Here is a 17,666-nt window from a genome sequence, read left to right on the forward strand (position 1 = left end):
TTTTCCATATTTTAGGGAAGGGAATCACTTATAGGGCATCTGCTACTAGTGCTTTAAGGGCTCCCGAGAGTCCCTCTCTTCCCATTTTATTTCGGAAAGGTCGGGGGGGGGGGGGGGGGGGGGGGGGAGTTTTTCATGTCCCTTTGATTTTTCACCTTAAAACACCGATCTACGAAGATCCAATGGTCCAATCTTCAATTTGTCTTCGGAAACGTGATCCGAGCACTCGGATCTACGTTTTTACCGATCATTTTGAGGTAAATAGTTAAATTCATATTTTGGGATTTTTGGTTAAATATAGCAAAATATGAGTTTGATCTAGTGTTTTCTTTAGGTATTGTGCTACTTGAAATTTGCTTGTGGTTCCCCAAACTTCATATATTATTTGGGTGAATTTTGGTAAGTTCCCTAAACCCTAACTTTTGGATATTTAATTTTAATTGAGTTTTTATGTAATTAACCTTAGTAAATGCTATTGGGTTAATAATATTGTGTTTAGGGTAGTGTTTTATAAATTATGGTTTAAAGTTTAGAAACCCTAATTTGATGGGTTAAATTAATTTGGGGTTTTTAAGTGATTAAAAATCTAAATTATTAAATTATGTTAATAAGTTGGTTGTAAAGACCAAAAAATAAATAGGGAATTTGGCATTTAATAAATTATATTTATTAAATAAGATGACATTAATAATTAGATTCCAAGTGATATTTGAAAAACGGAAGTTGACTTCTAAAATAAATGGCAAGTGTGTGCTTAACGTGTCAACAAAAATAACAATGTGGAAAATAAATGACACAAAGATTTTTGTTAACGAAGTGGAAACTCAATTAAGAGAAAAACCACTCCAGGACAACTAAACCCAGGATATCCACTATTCAGAAGACAAAGCTAGATACAAGATAGTAATACTCACATATATTCGATGCAGTGGTCGTACCTTGCTCTCTAACGTGTAACCCAACACGAACGCTTCCCAACCAGGTCTCCTACCTGAAGGGGTCTTCAATGAAATCCTTTACCTTAGGGCCAACCCCTAAGATAGACTTCAGTTGTAGCGCAACAACAGCACACTTGCAATGGCTTCAGAGGAAACTTAATCAGCTCAACAATCTCTCAAAATAACTTCTCTGAGCATTTGTGGAATTCAATACCGAATTCTTGCAGTTCTCAATGCCCAGGGGCCTCTATTTATAGGTTGAGGAACAGAATGAGTGACTGCAGTGATATATGCGGGTGCCATCCGGACAGTGGACATGGGTTGTCCGGACGGACAATTGTGTGACAGATTTTTTCAAAAATTTCGCTGAGAAATCTTTCTTGTTTAAGAGCCGCATCCGGACGGTAAGGCACAGTCGTCTGGACGGTCGCACGTCCGCTGCAAGTAATTTCCTTATAAGGCTTTGCGCGTCCGGACCATGGGAGATGAGCATCCGGATGGCTGATCTTCAACACACATTTTCCATACCTGCTATGCGCGTGTCCGAACCATGATAGGCAGTCGTCCAGACGGTTGAAGTCAAATCGGCAATTTCCTTAACTATTGAACGCGCGTCCGGACCAAGACTGACTGACGTCCGAACGTTGATATTTGAATTGCGACTCTTGCCTTATATAAGAGCGTGTCCAGACGGGAATCCACGTCATCCGGACGGATACGAGCTGGCACAGAAGCTTCTTGATACAGTGAAGGGTCCGGACAAAGATAACACGTCGTCCGGATGGATGATGCTTGATTTGTCTAGCGTCGGGACGGTATGGCACGTCGTCTAGACGGATGAAACAGTGGACAGATGGGCGTCCGGACGGGATGACACGTCATCCAGACGGATGTTACTGACTGATGAGCATCCGGACGGAATACAACATCGTCCGGACGGTTGAAAGGGAACCGAAGTAAACTTCCTTGAAAACTTCACAGAATCTTCTTGAAGAACATAACTGAAGAGTAGACTCTGGATAAAGCAACATCCCTGTAAAAGCAGCAACATTACATAGAAGTGATTTTGTCTAACAGAATGCAGCCAACACAAAAACTAACAATATTATTTATATTATCAAAATAAAATGAGTTTAAGATAAAATAATGATATTAGAAAAATAAAGTACTAATAATAAGTCCTAGTGCGGAAAATAATTACTTGCGAGGATAAGTTGTAGCTAAAGTAAGGGTCCGTTTGGGTTTGCGATTTCAAAAAGTGCGATTTCAAATCACGATTTTAAAATGTGCTATTTGAAAAAAGTGACTTTTAAAAACATAGTTAAGCGTTTGGCAAAATCGCAGTTTAGCATTTAAAATCGCAAATTAGCCTTTAAAATTCTGCGTTTTTAAAAAAATACCATCTCACCTGTGATTTGAAAAAGCAGATTTTCTGCGTTTTTAAATCGCAATTTTTAAAAACGCAATTCCCAAACGATTTATGTTCTGCGATTTGGTTTAAAATTGCACTTATTGTCTATGAAATCGCAATCCCAAGCGCACCACAAATAAAGAGGGGTGTATAACCATTAACAAAGAAATAATTAAGTAAAGTGGGGCAATATTATAATTTAGGAAAAGATGGAGCTTCAAAATAAAAGTGTAATCTTATCCATGCCACATGGCATGCTAGGATTGGCTAAGGGGGATATCTTATCCCTTAGCTTTAATTAAAAGAAAAGCAAATAAAATAAAAGAAAATTCAAGAAATGGGCAAGGGAATTTTTGGTAATTTCTCCCTTTTCTTCTAATATCTCACGCCTTTCCCCTTCTCCCCATTCTCTCGTCTGACTCCCCCTCTCTCTTCCCTTTCTTTTCTATTCTCATCTTCCTCATCTCTTCTTCTACACACACGTTGAGGGAGAGAGCCACAGAGAGCAGATGTGAGAGAGATTCAAGCAGAGATTGTGGGAGAGAGTTCCGAGACAAGGAAACAAACCAACGAGAGGAAGAGAAGAACTAAAATGAAGAAGAAGGCAGATTCGGCTATGGGCTTCTTGAGGTAAATCTCTAGTTTTTCTCTATGCTTTCGTTATACCCATTAAAGCTAGAGCTAGATTATTGGGTCTCTTGTGCTTGAACCAATTATGGGAGTTGATTTTAAGTTTTATTTAAGTGTTGATTTTTGGGGATAACCGAACGGGCATTGGGCAATTTCTGGATTTCGTGATTGTTGGGTGTTTTGATTTCTTTTCTATTAGAATCGATTGGGTATTATGGAACTTCTAGGTTTTGTGGTGTTTTGTTAAATTCTTGTGTCTTTCATTGTAGCCGTATAAGTGTTGGTTGTGGATTTTAGTAGATTGATTTTATGTAGAAATTTATGGGTTGTGTGATTCTAGGATAGGGTTGGCCAAATCAATGGGTTTTTGAAGCTTAATTTTTATGGATTATCGGCTTAGGTGATTTTTGGGTTGGAGTGGTTTTATGGTAGCCGAATGGGTATCATTTTTCATAATGAAAATTGTTAGGTATGTTGATGAAATTCTAAATTTTGTTGATGGATTAGACTTGATTTTTGGGCGTTCTTTTGAGTGTTGAAGTCTTGACAATTTAGTTGTTTTGGCTTGATTTAGACTAATTGTTGTTTGTTTACAAATCAAGAGATTAAATTATAGTTGATCTTTGAAGTGTTTTATTAGATTTATTAATATCTAGAGATTTGAGAGTTTTGATTTAGTGTAGGGTTAGTTATATATTGGCATGGAATTTAAGGTGTATTGCTATGTGATTTTTGTAGAAAAAGGGAGATTGTTTTGATAAGCTGATACTCGTATGGGCTAAATGATTTTATTTGGATGAAGATTTTGGTGTGGGTTGATCCTTAGGCATGATTGTGGCTATTGGTAATTGTTTGTGAATAAGAGAGGGTTAGGTAGGATAATCTTGAATAGAAAACAAGTATAGAAGAAATACAATGAATGAACATCAAGGATGAATGATGGGTGTTTTTAAGGGTGTTTTGCTTGGTTAGGTTGGTTTGTTAGAAAAGAATTGAAGAGTTTGAAGTTAATGTGTTTAGACCGTTTTATGTAAATGGCAAATACAGTTGAAATAGAAAATAGGTTATTGGGATGTCTAATAGAATGAAAATGAAAATGAAATAGTTAAAAAAAGAATAAATAAAAGTAAAGTGTAATAAGGGAATAAGAGGATAAAATAAGTAAATAACTTGATGTAAAAGAAATACAAGAATTGATAATCGAGTCAGTCAAATAAACATAGATAGCGAGTTAGATATTGAAATATTAACATAACTAATATTAAGGTAGAATTCCTAAGAGATATGAACTAAAAACAAAAGGTATAATACTTAGTTTAGAAGTCTATGTATATGCTTCAAGCTTTAGTAAACGGATATGCTACAAATGGAATTATAATCTAATACAATATGAGTTATTAAATTAATATGTCAAATAAGGATTAAGTATTAAATATAAGGTTTAAGATAAGAATGCCATAGAATTTTAAATAACCTAAAATAACCCTAAGACAACAAATATAAATTAGTAATATTAAGAAAATATATAAATAGGCTTTAAATCCATTTAGAGTAGTAATTAAATAATTAATGCACTTATTCATATGTATTAGAAGTACTTAAGTGTATTATTGAATTAGGCTTAAGCTTAATAAGCGTTTGATATATAAAGCTTAATAGTGAATAATGATAACAAAGTAACTTGTAACTAATTCACCTATCCATGTACACTAAGTATTGTAATGTATCATCGGATTAGGTTTAAGCTTGTTAAGCGTTGTATGCATATATGTATGTATATGTATATGAGTCAAATACACATTGTGTTACAAAAAGAGGTTAATAATGATAATGTAATACAATAATAATAAATAAGCGAATAAAAGAATAGAGTATCTTAAAGATAATAAGCGTGATAAAATATGAACCTATAAGCGAGGATTGACCTAATAGTAGTTAAAGGAACTTAACTAGTTCTAAAGATTGGGTAACGCGACGTGTGAGCAAGCGAGTAGCTTATGTGTCATAGAGTATAGAGTTCAATAGCATAGTCTAACGTCATAAATGTTTGCAAGAATGTGTCCGGATTGGAGACTTCATTTGGTTCTCCAATATAGAATTCGAGTAACTAGAATCCGTGGGAGAGTATTCGAGTCATGAGTCCTATGCAGCCAAGGTGAGTATTCTACTCACTGAGAAGTATTATTTTCATATATGATGAATTTCAAAATATATATTGTTTTACAAACTTGAACCAACTGTATGTTGAATATGATCTGTTTTTATTTTTTGAGTACTTTTGAGTATATTGAAATTATGATGATGTTTTGAAGTATGAATATGATATGTGATTTTAGAGTGAGTATAAATTGGGGATTTAAGTTATGCAAATTGTCTAAGAAATGATATGTTGGACTCTTTATGTTTTATAAAGAAAGTGTGTTTTAAAGGCATGATTATGAAATTGAATGTATAGTATTTAAGAATGAGCATTGAGCATGAAACATGAACTCATAAACAAACTATTGGGGGACCTACGCCCCATACGCATGAACTATTGGGAGACCTACACCCCAGGGGGACCTACGCCTCATACGAACATACACATGAACTAGTATTGGGGGACCTACGCCCCATAGGAATATACCCATGAACTAGTATTGGGGGACCTACGCTCCATAGGAACATATGCATGAACTAGTATTGGGGAACCTACGCCCATAGGAATACAACAGAAACTTACATGAGCATGTATAACATTGTTTTCATGAGTGTGAGGTTTTTATACTATGAGTAGTTTTGTTAGACGTATTAGTATGCATAAGAATCTCAATGGAAAAGAGCTTATGTATATTTCTATGGAATGGTTGCATGTTTTATATATAGTAGATTTGCTAGACGTATTAGTATGCATAAGAGTCTCAATTGAAAAGAACTTATGTATATTTCTATCGGATGGTTGCATGATTTAAATGCCATTGTTTCCTAAAACGAATCTTCTACGTATAATCTTAGCTGGCTAGTATGTTTAAATGTTTTCTATTAGTCGGTGTTTGCTATATCAGTTATAGGGGTTTTCAAACAAAAGTTTATAAAATTGGTGGCTGTTATAGTGTACGCATGACTAGAAAAAAAAAAAGTTGGTTATTTGCGAAAACTCAGTGAATAGTATACCTCTGAGGTCTTAGTGTAATTATTTATGCTAAGACGGTGAGCTCATTATTCCACCTATACGGATATGGCAAACCCCCACAACCATATAGATGATATTCCTTTGGCTGCAGGTATTCCGGCCGTAGTTGATGGTATTGTAGATGTGCACTTGGGATATTATAACTGAAGCTCGCTGCGACGATCGTAACTGCGGGACCATGGGTGTCCTCTGTTTATGGGTTTGTTTATGGCTTGTGACGTCTGTGTCACTTGTTATTGTATAAGTCATTTATATTATGTATTTAATTTGAGGGAAGACTTGAATAGATAGATGTAATATTGGCTCTTGATTATGATTAATTTATGATAGATGTTTAAGATGTGATTTCCGCTATTAGGTTTATGTTTTTCGTTGCATAGTAGATAGATGTTATACTTTGATTTACCAGGTACATATTATGGGAAATGTACCATATGTTGGCTTTGCGACATATAGTTATGCCAGTGTCAAGATCCGTTTATATTTTAAGAGATTAATGTTTATGTAAATGTTTTGTATATATATATATATAAAAAAAGAAGCAAAACGGGTCGTCACATTGATAATTATTGTAAAAAGAATAGTGAACATAATTTTTGGGTTAATGTTATTTTAAATACGGTAGTGTTTTATGTGACTAGGTTAATAAAAATAATTTTAGGGTTAATGATATTGATAAAATGTGAATGAAAATAATTTATGAGTTAGTGGAAAATAATTGTACGTTAGTAATTAATATTATGAGTAAGTATTTAAATGGTGATTTTAATATCTAACCCTTAGTAAGTACTTTGGGTTAGTGTTAATTGAGTTTAGTTTGTGTCTAGGATTATAGAAAACATTTAGGAACCCTAGAAATTCTATTAGTTTTCAAGGGTTAGCTCTTGAGCAATTTAAGAGCTAAATGTCAGCCTAATGTTAGAAATGTCAAATAATGTGCAATGTGTATTATCTTTCAGTGACTCATTGTAAGGTGGTGTCTAGGAAACCTAGTGCTTAATATCCGCGCAGCCAGGTGAGTATTCTACTCACTGAAGAACTATTATTTTCATATATTAATAAATTGCAAAATATATATGTTGTTTTATAAATTTGAACCAACTATATGTTGAATATATTTGTTTTGGATGATTTGAGTACTTTGAGTATATTGAAATTATGATGATTTTTTGAAGTTTGAATATGATATGTGGAGTTAGAATGAATTATGTGACTGTATGAATGGTTGTGAACTTTTGGAAACTGTGATTGTATTGTAAATGAATGTGACTTTTAGAGTGAGTTATGATAATGGGAACATGGTGCATTGAGTGCTTAACGGCACAACCTCGAGTTATGGCTCCATGATGACGTGAGTTTCGACTCTATGTTAATGTGAGTTACGACTCTATGTTAATGTGAGCTCCGGCTCTATGTTAATGGGAGTTTCGACTCTATGTTAAAGTGGGTTACGACTCTATGTTACTCGAGCCTCGGCTCATGATTCAGGCATGTGCATACATATATTCTAATGTGATGGAATGTGCTGTGTCTTATATATTGTAGTTTTGCTAAACATATTATTTGCATGATTTAAATGCATTGAGTTTGAAAGTACGAAGATGATTGCATTGCCTGGAGTTAGAGATGTCATTGTCTATGTAATACCACACGAGTTGTCCTGCAAAGGCAATAAGCGTACAGGATTAGGCATGGTGTTATGGGATGCTAATGTCTATGTAATACCGTGTGAGTTGTCTAGCAAAGGCAATAAGTGTACGAGAGTAGGCTTAGTGCTACCTATTCAGGGAATGTGGATGTCTTAGTACAGCTAAACTAGATGTCGTGTTTTCCTGCTTGAACGTACTTGTATGCTTGAGACTACTCGCATACATGTATGACTGAGCCACCGATCAAACCTAATATATTGTAGATGAATCGATATGTAGAAGCTTTCAAGGTGGGATGACTAGAACTCCTATATATGTTCACAACTACATAGTATATATGCTTTAAATATTTTTTATTAGTCGGTGTTTGCTATATCAGCTATTGGGGTTTTTCAAACAAAAGTTTATAAAATTGGTAGCAGTTATAGCGCTTGCAAGACTAGAAAAGAAAAGTTAGTTCCTTGTGAAAACTCAGTGAATAATATACCTCTGAGGTCTTAATGTAATTATTTATGCTAAGACGGTAGGCTCATAACTTCACCTATGTGGATGCAGAAACCCCCGCAACCGTGCAGATATTGATGCTTTGATTGCAGGTTCTGCAGATATAGATACTGACTCGTCCACCTAGCATATGGGATGCTATGATTGGAGCACATCGTAACAGTCATAAGTCACAGACTTATTGGTAGTCCGCATTTTGGGTATTTTATTTATGGCTCGTGTCTTACGTGGCATATGTATTTATTAAGCCTGTATTTTAGTATGTAGTTAGTGTAATGTGTTTATAAGCCTTAAATAGATAAACTTGTAAATGGCTCTTGTTGTTGTAATTAACTGTTATGTATTATATGTATTTCTGTTTATGATATGTGTTCTGCTACACATTGATATTTATATTCCGCTGTGTTAGATGTAACTTTGAATATCAGGTACATGTTATAGAACGTGTACGTTATGTTGGCTGAGTGACAAGTAGTCGTGCCACTGTGAAGATCCATTTATGTATGTTTTCAAAAAAAAAAATGGGTCGTCACATACACATGCATATAAACACAAACAGAACAATAAAGTTAGAAGGAAAACTAAGTAGAATAATGCATTAAATTAGAAAGGTTCAAATTACACTGTATTGCAGAACTGGAGCAAAAGCTCAAACTACAACCATTTTTAGTCCTTTGTCTTCCACCATTGCCTTTATTCCAATCTTCCATGCATATTTCTTCGAAGCTATTGCTTCAATTATTATTTATGTAATACATATATGTACCAGAGATTGTCATCCATCAATAATAGCCACTGCAATGGGGCTCCTAACTTGGAATGTTCCATCATCCCACACTAAAGAAGCAGAGTTAATGAATTTATCTGTTATACCTTCAATTGTGAGCGCAAACGATAGCTTTTGTCCAAGAGTTGTGAATGATAGAACGCTAGGGTTCACTTTGATTTTAAGTCCAAGTGGGGATGTCAAAATAGCTTTATACGTAGATGTTGGTGATCCAACATTTGTGACGGTCCGATTATAAGCTTGACTAACATATTTGGAGGACGAAGTGACTAGAGCAAAAGAAGGATAGTTGAGATCAAAGACTGTTCCATTAATGTCTTTAGAACAGCTACTATTGTCTCCAGTAACAAGCTGTAATAACTTGGTACTATATCCTTGGCCGCACAAAAATTTGATGTAGTCAAGTGTATCAATATCATATACTAAACCAGGATTTTGAGCCTTAAGAGGATTTATATTGCCTACACCATATGCATATTCAGCCTCTGGATTCTTTGTAGCACTCATGGGGACAGCTGCAAGTAATAGTCCAAATGGGAGTGAGTTAGTCAAGGTTATGGCCAGCGTACATGCAATAAATTATCAAGACTATGAACTATACATCATGTAGATATTACCAGTAGTCATAAGAGCCGACTTGATAGCAGCAGGTGACCATGTGGGGTGGAAGGATTTAATATAGGCAAGTGCCCCAGTAGCATGTGGGCAAGCCATTGATGTCCCTGAGATTATATTGTATTGCAGCAATCTGTTATCACCTTTAACTCCTGAAGTTGGGGAAACTGGAGACCATGCGGCTAGAATGTGAACTCCGGGAGCAGCTAAATCCGGCTAACAAAAAAAAAAAAGGTTAAAAATGAGATAAATAATACAAGAGCGCAAATCTAAATAAGATTATTACCTTGAGAATGTTTGGTGTAATAGGACTTGGACCCCTTGATGAGAATGAGACTATGTAAGGGGCAAATGCATCTTTACCCTCACTACTCTTATGAATGGTCGTCGTTGCGCCCCTGTATATTGTGTGTTCTTTAGGTTGTTATATTTTGTGAACTTCTTTCAATTAATGTCTAAAATATTTTAGATTATAAATACCTTGTTGAATTTATGTATGAGTACACCTTGCTACCATCTTCCAAGTGAAGGTAAGATGCAGGCAAGGGAAAAGATTTAGCAACATCTTGGCGTGCTCGGCCTTGCATCACAGAACCCACAGCACCAGCTAAGAATTCCCCTTCCCCTGTAGTCCGGACATCGCAAAGTACAATTTTACCCTTCACCAAATCTTGGTCTAGTGAATTGTTTTTGCAATACCTGCATTTTAACAATAATTAAGTTCCATTTTAATTATCACGTTGGAATGTGTCTACAATTGGTACTGCTATTCTAAAACACAAGAAATATTTCATCTGCCAGTTTCATAGATTTTTGCAAACAAAAGCAAAAGTAATAATTATTGGATACATTTCATTTTGTAGTTACTTGGAATCGGACCTATTGAAACCGCTTCTAGTGTTTGGTACATCTCCACCATAGATTATTGGATACATTTCATTCTTGAGGTCAAAGGTATTAATTGAAATTCCCTACACACGGAGTAATAAATTGAAGTAAAATGAAAAAGATAGTAGTATATATCTACTGATCGACAATATAGATATTCAAAGCAGCTGATATAACGTTTTAGTTATATACCTCATAAATATTGTTGTTACCCAATTAGACCTTAGTGAAGAACTTTCTATCTATAGTGCTTGCAGCCACAGAGAGAGACCAGGGCGAATCATTTGTAATGGTTGCTAGATTTGGACCGTAGTTACCGGCAGATTTCGATGTCAATATTCCATTTCTCATAGCATGAAAGGCACCAATGGAACTTGGATCTTCAAAATACTTATGAGGAATGCGTCCACCAACGGAAAGAGTTATGATGTCAACGCCATCAGCAATGGCATCGTCAAATGCAGCAAGAATGTCAGCATCAGAACAGCCATCGAACCAACATATTTTGTAGACAGCAATACGTGCTGATGGAACTCCTCCGCGTGTTGTTCCCAAGCCATAGCCTAGTAGGCTTGCCCCGCTAACTAGGTTCCCAGCTGCTGTTGATGCAGTATGTGTTCCATGGCCTTTTGTATCTCTAGGAGATTTGACATCATTTTCGCCAAAATTTCCACTGCTCCGGTAATATTGTGCTCCAATGATTTTGCTGCACAAGTGTAGCCAGATTTAATTTGTTAATTAGTTGTGCTTTTTGACTCTATGAATGTCTTTGTGTGTGTCTCTGCATATGTGTGGTCGTGCAGATAGGCAAAACATAGGGTTGTAAAGATGTATATACTTGTTGCAAGTGAAATTGGTCAAGGCTTGGCAGGTGCCCTTCCATTTGGTAGGTGGTGGACCAAATCCTTCATCACTAAAGCTATCTAACTCCGGCCAAATTCCAGTGTCAAGCACTCCTATAATGATGTCGCTTTCAATAGGTCTTCGAGGAACTTGTTGCGGAAAGCCAAGAAAGTCCCATGACCTAGTTGTTTGAAGTTCTTTTTGTTCGCTAGGGAACACAGACACTACGCCATCCATTCCTACATATTCATTGTCGCAACATTTTATGATGGACATAGAAAACATGAGTTAATTTCAAGAATACCCTCCACCCACGGGTGGTTGGGGGAACAAGAGAATTAATTTGGTTCACCAACCAGCCATTTTTTGAGCTTCTTGCTCAGTTAGCTTCACTGCAAATCCACTGAAACTCCTCTTGTAGCTATAGAGCAGAGACTCTGGTCCAATATTGCTGAATGCAAGCATATAAATTTCACAAATTAGAGCTCTAGTCGCATTTCAATCCCTTAACACATACATAACTTTGACAAGATTTATTATCTCCGTTAACAGAAATTATTAACACAGAAAGCCTGTAAAATTACTATTTATCTTAAAAATTTATAGGAAGACATGAATTTAATCGTTTATATTTCTAACAGAGCCCATTGCAACCCCAATGGTACTAATATATTAGTAGATTGGGAGAGACATTGCAAATTGTTGAGTAGATTGATGGAATTAAATATAGTTTCTCCTCTCTTTGTTTTTTTTCATCTATTTTGCTTTTCAAGAGGTGCAAAAAAAATATGAATTACCATAATAGTGTAATTAATGAAAAAATGGAATTAAATGAATGTCAACAAAAAATTAAAAGAGGTATTTATAATTGTTAAACATATGATATTAAATGAACATCAAGATAGGCATCATTGCCATTTGAAAGGTATCTATTTTTAAATTAAAAAAAAAATTAAATAAATAAAATAAATAAAGAAGAAGAAGAAGAAGCAAAGAAACAAAAGAATGTGAAATATGTCTTTTCCCTTAAAAGATAATGTTAAAAATAAGAGTAATGTTATATACTACATAAATATTCTACAAAGTTGACTAGGTACGTAGGATCTAGTAATCCTTGGTTCAGTCCTTATTAACTACAAATCTAGGTTATCAAAATGTTTTCAAGTTTCGATCACTTAACGGCCACGTGTCAGGTTTCATTGCTCTAATATAAAACTTTTCAATATTGTTATATCTAACTTAATAATTTATTATATTATTATACTACAAATATAATCACCTTATTTTAATTTTTTACCGTAGGACCCAAATTTTATTCAACCACCCTTGTATAGGAGACTATTTGGAATTATATTGGAAAAAAGAAATTTTAGAGCATTCCTAGTAGCCTTACCAAATTTTACTCACCAAAATAACTAAAAATCACTTTTTTTTATTCTGGTGAGCCACTTTATTAAAATTTCCCCAGCCCTCACCATTTTAACTAGTCAATATTCACTATTCCATTTAAATAATAATTTTTTCATATTTATTTATTTTTTCTCTATATAATCTTTTTGCAAAAAATCATTCATATCCATGAAATAAAGACATTATCGTGTGAGAGATGGGAGATGGGAGAAGAAAATGAGAGAAAAAAGGAAAAAAGTGTGCTAATCATGTGAGAGAGAAAGGTGAAACAAAATTTGGTGAGTGGGCTGTTGAGTGAAAATGTCTCATCTAATTTGGTTAGTAATTTCAGTCATCAAATTTTTTTGGTTAAAATGGTGAGGCTGCTGGGAGTGGTTTTTCAGGATTTTCATTAAATTAGCTCACCAAAATAGTTTTTTACTTTTTTGATGAGGCTACTAGGAATGGTTATAGCCAAAATGAGCTTTTTATAACAAGATTTCTTTTTAAGCTTTTTCTGAAAGTGCAATTTAACCTTTTTCTTTTATTTTTAAGCAAAAAGTTAATAGAAATATTTTTTGAGTTTTTTACCAATCATATCATGTTTTTGTTTGGCACAATTTTATATGTACTAAAAGCACTTTTTAAGCTCATTAACACAATTATCTCTAATAAGCTATAAGACCATAGATATAAAACTAAAATAGGACTTTCAAGGTATATGGCTAGTTCAACATAAGCTTTAAATTTTGTAAAGTTCCATAAAATATGATTAGACAAAATAAGAAATTCGAGGCATATTCCAACACAAGTCAAATACTGATTGATCACAATATCTATCTATAATCTATGTAAGCCTAGACTTTTTTATAATGTTTGTAAAAATTAATATATTCCCGACTGTAATTTCCAAAGGATCGGAAGGTGATAACAACATTATCGTCATCATGACCAATTCGAAAAGCAAGTTAATTGTAACAAGAAATTCAAAGATCAGATAGCAAGTTTCTAATGGTTCCATATTTGTGCTGCTTTTAATTATAACCTGCCAATGACTTCTTGTAGCATGCTTGTGTGAAGGGATGACGTGGAAATCTCGTCCATCTGCCTGCTGCCCATATACACAATATAAGCCTGCGTGCACAATTATCATTGGTATTTGGTAGAAAATGGAACCTGTTAATTATCTTATAAACACGAAACAGATGGCCAATTTTAGAGATATTTGGCCATAAAAAATATAATTAAGAGATCAGCCATATATAGAGATATTTACCTTTCTGTCATTCTGAGAACTTGAGTGACCAACAAGGAGAGTGAAGGCTAGACTGAGGAGGAGAAGCCATGAAAGACTAGAGCTTTTTCTGGCCATTGCAGGTCCAGCGATAAACTTGCATTGGCTATGATCTTCTTATATATGTACTTTTATATATTTCTTAAGTTACTTTTATTGTGTTTTAAGTTTTTAAAGTTTTTATTGTCGGTAAATTCCACGTAAATTATGAGTTCAACAGATAAGAGACGACCTGAGGTCAATCAAATTGACATAAGTTTTGGAGACATGAAATAATCAGGGATATATATATGATAACATTGCTTCTAAATAATTTTTTTTTTCTTTTTTCCTGGTATGTTCTCCCAAAATTAAACAAGTGTCCATATTTGATTCTAGTAAGTGTTTCTTAAAAAAATTTAGATCGTTCACAACTTTTTTAGAATTTACTGAGCATATAAATTAAAGAGTGTTAAATTTTTTTAGTGACTGACGTAATTTCAATTATCACACGTCAACACGTGACAACAAGTGTAAAAACCAAGAATTTAAATAAGAAATTTAGCAATTAGTAAATTACATTTATTAAATAGATGGGACAAATAATTATATTCTAGGTAATAATATTTATGTTAAGAAAATAAAAAAAGTCTAGGTTAAAATAAGAGAAATAGAGTAATAATTATTATAGTAAGTCATAGTTGAATAAATAATTAATCACATTAGTAAAATGTAGTTTGAATAAATGTGGGGTTATATATTAATTGTTAAAAGATAATTAAGGTTTTAATATAATGGGGTACTTCAGCAATTTATAAGAGTTGAGGGCTTTGAAAATAAAAGGGAATTCTCTTGCCACGTGTCAGCCATTGGTTGGCTTTGAAAGATATCTTATCCTTAACCTTATCTTTAGTAAAATAACAATAATAAAACAAAAAGGACAAAGCCCTATTCTGTTGACCGAATGCGCCTTGGAGTTGTGCACATGTGGATCCTCTAATATTTTCCAATGGCAATATTTCTCAATGTCAATATGTGAACATTAATTACAATCCATCTCTAGTTGCAACCACCGTTGAGTCTCTAACGCTAATTAGGCTCCTTCACTACTTCCAAAATAATAAAAAAAAAAAAAATTAGGCTCCTTCGCGGTGAAGCTGAGCCTCTGTTCGCAGAAGAAGCCCATATTAGAAGGAGCAGTGCTTGGGAGAGGGAAAATTTCCGGATTTCATCCGGAAATTTGGCCTTGCAGTGGCATATTTGTAATTAATTAGGAGCAGTGCTTGGGAGAGGGAAAATTTCCGGATTTCATCCGGAAATTTGGCCTTGCAGTGGCATATTTGTAATTATAATTAATTACAAATATGCCACTGCAAGGCCAAATTTCCGGATGAAATCCGAAAATTTTCCCTCTCCCAAGCATTACCCTATATATTAGAAGTCCACCTAATTGATGAAGGATCATTTTAAATCTATTGAACTGCTTGGGTTGTACAGCTCTAGCTCTATCATTTTAATGGTGTAATTGTACACTATTACACCTAGTAGATAGCCAGTAGCTATCTACATGGCTATTTTTCCTTGTCGTAACGTACACTTCAGGCTTGCAGTTGACTCCAGGTCTAAAGTTGATGGCGTACGTGGGGTTACATGAAATAAAGCAAAGAAAGAAATGAATAATTATTATAAGGGAAAATTACAAGTTTAGCCCTCTAAATTATCTCTCGTTTTGCGTTTAGCCTCACAAATTGCCAACACTCCGACTCCGGCCTCCAAGCTATCAAAATTTTTGAAAAATGCCCTATTTAGCGAAATATTCCCGTATTACCCCTGCCACGTGTCATTTTTTAATTAAATTTTTTAAAAATAAAAAACTAAAAACTAAAAAAAAAAAAAAAAAAGGAAAATGGGGTGGCCTATGAGCCACCTCTAGGGTGGTGGCTCGCAACCACCCTTGGGGCCGGGGATAGCCGCAAATCCATTTGGAGTGGCCCTAAAGCTACCCCTAGGGCTCGAGGGGTGACGCTCGGCCACCCCCCTCCCCAAGGGGGTGGCTCGGCAGCCACCCCCAAACCCCATATTTTCTATTTTTTTTTAAAAAAAATAAAAATTTAGGTTTTTTAGTTTTTAATTTTTAATTTTTAATTTTTTCGTTTTTAATTTTTTTTTTTTTTTTTTTTGAATTGAAAAATGGCACGTGGCAGGGGTAATATGGAGATATTTCGTCAAATTGAGCATTTTTCAAAGGTTTTTGTAGTTTGGTAAGTTTGAGTCAGAGTGTTGGCAGTTTGTGGGGCTAAACGCAAAACGGGTGATAATTTGATGGGCTAAAATATTATTTTCCCTTATTATAATTATTATAACCCCACGTACGTCATCAACTTTAGACCTGGAGTCAACTGCAAGAAGCTTGAAATGTACGTTACGGCAAGGAAAAATAGCCATGTAGATAGCTACTGGCCCAAAATTTTGTAAGAAATTACATAAGTGTCATTTATGTCATATTTAATTTGATGTAACGGTTATGGCTTTTAATTACTGTAATGGTAATTATAATAATTGTATTCAATATAATTTAAACATTTTTTATATTCCATGTTATGGTTCATGAAAAATAACGGTTTTTATATTAATTATTTTGATTTATTTCCCTTGATGGGAGGAAAATAATCAACTACTAATAAATGACGAGGGTCCCTGGCCTGCCTGTACAAGGAGCCCTATGCATCCATCTTTTGACATACTCATAGGCACATGCCAGAAGATCCATCAGATAACATTCTTTTGTTCTTCATATGTTTGTAGAAATGCTTAAGCAAAGATGGCAAATCTTGTTCTTTTATTTCCATTGCGCATGTTAGATTGAGCATGATCAAATTTATATGTTCTAACATGTGGTATCAGAGCCACTTTTTTGCTATTTTGCTCAGCACTAAGTTTTTGTTGATTCTTAATTTACATTGAATCGAGTAGATTTTTGTGAACATAGTTAAGTTAATTTTTTGTTTACTGTTCACATACTTGAAAAGCATGAAAACCGATATGAGTATTTTCTATTCATATTTACTGTTTTACCCTTGTGAAACCACTGTGAATTGCCTAGTGGATTTGAAATAATTGTAAAGCATAGAAAAACCCGTGAAAACCCATCTAGTCACCAGTATGATCGTCATGTGGGAAAATCAGCCGTGAAACCCATCTTCAACTCCGGCCATTCGCTGGCGAAAACCCGCATATAGCTAAGCGGGTTTCCACTGCATATAGTAGGCGTCGCCCCTCGTGGACGGCGTCGTTCCGCGTGGACCGTCACCGGAACTGGCGGCCCTTACGGGGCGCCTAGTTCCTAGGCAAATAGCAACCCACAAGGGTCGTCGCTAGCCATCAAGCAGCAGCTCGAAAGGGCCGCTGCTACTCAAGTAAACGGCGATCCAGAAGGGTCGCCGTTGGTTGTCAAGCGGCGGCCTCCAAGCAGCCGCATAAGGGGATGGGTGGCGGCGGCGCATAAAAGGGTGGTGGCTAGGGTTCTCTTTTCAGCTTTTAGGGTTTCAACCCATCAAGTTAATTCGG

The 17,666-nt window shown here is 34.9% G+C and overlaps 1 long non-coding RNA gene and 1 pseudogene across 1 annotated transcript; one reads left to right on the forward strand and one right to left on the reverse strand.

The window, feature by feature from the left end:
• Positions 1–2,715: 2,715 nt before the first annotated feature.
• On the forward strand, positions 2,716–6,505 carry LOC133855023 (uncharacterized). Its single transcript, XR_009896912.1, has 2 exons — positions 2,716–2,979; positions 6,243–6,505. It is a non-coding gene; the product is annotated as an uncharacterized LOC133855023 (long non-coding RNA).
• Positions 6,506–8,905: 2,400 nt separating this feature from the next.
• LOC133854653 (cucumisin-like) lies at positions 8,906–14,198 on the reverse strand (annotated as a pseudogene).
• Between the last annotated feature and the right edge of the window lie 3,468 nt (positions 14,199–17,666).

The sequence above is a fragment of the Alnus glutinosa genome, chromosome 13, assembly GCF_958979055.1.
Source record: "Alnus glutinosa chromosome 13, dhAlnGlut1.1, whole genome shotgun sequence".
Taxonomy (NCBI): Eukaryota; Viridiplantae; Streptophyta; class Magnoliopsida; order Fagales; family Betulaceae; genus Alnus; species Alnus glutinosa.